Raw genomic sequence first — 3575 nt, 5'->3', positions numbered from 1 at the left:
TAATACAGGCCCACCCGAACTAACCCAACAGCTCTATTCAAACACCACCGAAATTACAAAGACTTCTGATAGAGAGGTGAACTGACACACACAAAAACATTTCAAAATGGCCTGCGGGGGAACTGAGGATCGAACCAGCGGCCTTTGGTTGCAAGACGGCCACTTGAAATCCAACCCTTGCTGCCCCGACTTGTGAATACCTCGATCTCATAATTCACAGTTTTCTCTGTCAGATAGGCCTTGGACATGCCTTTTGCTAGAAAGCAAAAAGTAAGATGAATTCCCGATGCTGGCAAAAATGTAATTGCACAGGTTCATATCATGAATGTTGTGTTTGTAGTTCTAAGTTCCCAACATTCCCAGCATGTTAATCCTCTGAAGATGTTAATCACAAGTGAAACATTTCTCTCTGTAAGACCTGCCTTTCACCGACCAACTGTTACTCCAGGGAAAAGAGGTATTGTGGTAGAATGGTGAAGGGGGCAGATTTCAGCCTCAGTTTCTAAATAGGTGTGGGTTAAAATCCCTTCCATCTTAAGTTGTTGTAATCATGTTCTTTTACTTACATGCAAAGAACCTGGGAAAGTCCATCCATTGTTTTCCGCTTGTTCCTATTAAGGGTCGCGGGGGGGCTGGAGCCTATCCCAGCAGCTACAGGTGAGAGGCGTGGTTCACCCTCAACAGGTCACCAGTTCATCTCAGTGCCAACATATAGAGACAGACAACCATTCGCACTCACATTCATACCTATGGTCAATTTAGAGTATCCAATCAGCCTAGTCCCCAATTTCATGTCTTTGGACAGTGGGAAGAAGCCAGAGTACCCAGAGAGAACCCGTGCAGGCACAGGGAGAACATGCAGACTCCACACAGAAAGATCCCGTGCCCGAGCCGGGACTCAAACCTGGAACCTTCTTGCTGTGAGGCGACAGTGCTAACCACTGCACCACTGTGCCGCCACCTGGGAAAGTAAAAGCTGATTTTCAGACACAATCTGCACGACTGCAAATAACTGGCACCTAGAGCCTTCAGCTATCAGGCTCCCCTCCTGTGGAACCGTCTCCCAGTTTCGGTCCGGGATGCAGACCCCCTCTCAACCTTTAAGACCAGACTTTAAGACCTTCCTTTTTGATCAGGCTTATAGTTGGGCTGCTTAGGCTGGCCCTTAGATATGCTGCCATAGGCTTACACTGCCGGGGATCTCCCATGGTGCACTGGGCTTCTCTCTACTCCTCTCTGTCCTCTTATATTTGTCATACATAAATCCTACTCATACATATTGCTAACTCATCTTCTTCTCCGGAGCCTTCGGGCTCCCCTCATCCCAGATCCTGAGTGCTGCTGGAGGAGGCTGCAGACCTGAAGAGGCTCAAGCTGCCACCCGTAGCTCCACCTGCTCACGTCCCCATCTGTCCATCAGTCTCTTCCTTTCTCTCTCTCTTTATCTCTGTCCCACTCTTTCCTTCTGCATATCTGTCTTCCTCCATTATCTGTCTTTGTCTCTGCCCCGCTCTCCTGCTCTCTTTCCCCCCAACTGGTCAAAGCAGAAGGCCGTCCCCATTGAGCCTGGGTCTGCTCGACGTTCTGTTAAAAGGAAGGTTTTTGTTGCCGCTGTTGCAGGATGTGCTTGCTGATGGAGAATTGTTGGGTGTAAATTCATTGAAGGAGCGTGGTCCTAGACCTGCTCTACTTGTAAAGTGTCATGAGATAACTTTTGTTGTGATTTGGCGCTATACAAATACAATTGACTTGACTTGACTTGACTAGTTGTACACATTTCTACCATGATAATGACAGACAGCACTGCACTCCTCTAGCTCTGACCTTGACCATCATTTCTATGTTAAATTTACTGAGATGATCTGTTTTTATGTATTGCTATAAATTTTAGACATATGCTACCACAAATAGCATCATCAGGAAAAAGTCTATAAATCCACTGTGTTCTGTGAAGGGAAAGGTGTTGACCTCCGAAATTTCTTGGAGCTCAGCCCTTTTTAATCATTGTTGCCACATCAGTGTTGTCATGTTAGTGTGACAAAGATGAGATGATGGTACACTCTTCTTTCTTTTGCAATATCTCCTGCTTCCAGGAGAACTACGTAATTTTTAAATTCCTAATGCATAATGTTATAAGAATCTCGCTGAAACAAGGCTGGTTTCCTTGAAGTTCAAGCAAAGTGGTGCAGCGGAAGCGTGCTGAGCCCATAACCCTTGTCTTATGGCCCATGTCTCATTGGTTTTGCAAGACCTCTCACTTCAGACAAAACACTGAAGTTCCTAAAGTGCCAATACCCAGTCTTTTGAAATTTCTGCACCCCAAAATCATGGCTTACTTTTTGAGAAGCGGAGCAGAGTGGCACAGTGGAAGAGTGCTGGGCCCGTAACCCAGAGGTCAATGGATCGAAAGCATTCTCTGCTAAATTTCTCATTCAATGAACTTGTGAAGACTTTCCTCACAAATTTCACCCTTTTCTCTCTCAGACATGCCTTTCACCCACCAACTGTTAAAGTACAGCACTACGGTAGTGTGGCCGAGTGGTCTAAGGCGCTGGCTTTAGGCTCCAGTCCATCACAGGGCCAACACATAGAGACAAACAACCATTCACACTCACACGTACGGTCAATTTAGAGAATTAAATCAGCCTAGACCCCAATTGCATGTCTTTGGACAGTGGGAAGAAGCCGGAGTACCCGGAGAGAACCCATGCAGGCACATGGAGACTCCTCACAGGAAGATCCCGTATTCTAGCAGGGGACTAGAACCGGGAACCTTCTTGCTGTGAGGCAGCAGTGCTAACCACTGCACCACTGTGCCTCCAGGAAATTGAGTCAATTCTTAAATTACCATGAAAAGACCAAAGCCCTTCTTGCAAGACCTCAATGCCAAATTCATTCTCTGGTAAAACTCCTGCATAGATGAAGCCAAGCCCACCGGGAGGAAAGAAGTTTTTCTCTTTGGTTTTGCAAGACCTCCCGCTTCAGGGAAAACACTGAAGTCCCTAAATTCCCAATACCCAGGCTTCTGAAATTTCTATACCTCTAAATCATGGCTTACTGTTTGAGAAGCAGAGGAGATTGGTGCAGTGGAAGTGTGCCGGTCCCATAACCCCAGAGGTCAATGGCTCAAAACCATCCTCTGCTAAATTTCAAAGATGAATTTCAGCTTCACTCTCTAAGTAGGTGTGGGTTCAGATGCTTGCCATCCTATGGTAGTGTGGCCGAGTGGTCTAAGGCGCTGGATTTAGGCTCCAGTCTCTATGGAGGCGTGGGTTCAAATCCCACCACTGCCATCTTGCTATGTGCTCACATGATAAGATGCTATAAAACAAAAACTATGATGAATTCCTAATGCTGACTGAAATGCAGTTTCATGTCATGAATGTTGGGGATTCCCTTTGTCCCGAGGGTGAGACTCAGTTCCTCATCACCCAGTTATGGTAGACTGAGAACAGACACACAGTGCCAACTTCTCTTTCAAACAACAACACTTGCAAGGGGAGAGCGAAGCTTCCAAGTCTCTTCAGCAAGACGACTGCAACGGTCTCCGAACCCTCAGTGGTTCGTGTGTATCT

General features: G+C 46.5%; 1 non-coding gene across 1 annotated transcript; it reads left to right on the top strand.

The window, feature by feature from the left end:
• The first annotated feature begins 3211 nt into the window (after positions 1-3211).
• Positions 3212-3293, top strand: trnal-uag (transfer RNA leucine (anticodon UAG)). The gene has a single exon. It is a non-coding gene; the product is annotated as a tRNA-Leu (tRNA).
• The last annotated feature ends 282 nt before the right edge of the window (positions 3294-3575 follow it).

This window comes from Aulostomus chinensis, chromosome 13, assembly GCF_037954235.1.
Source record: "Aulostomus chinensis isolate RoL2024-O1b breed Wild chromosome 13, RoL_Achi_v1.0, whole genome shotgun sequence".
Classification (NCBI taxonomy): domain Eukaryota; kingdom Metazoa; phylum Chordata; class Actinopteri; order Syngnathiformes; family Aulostomidae; genus Aulostomus; species Aulostomus chinensis.
This window is presented reverse-complemented; position numbering and strand designations above follow the sequence as displayed.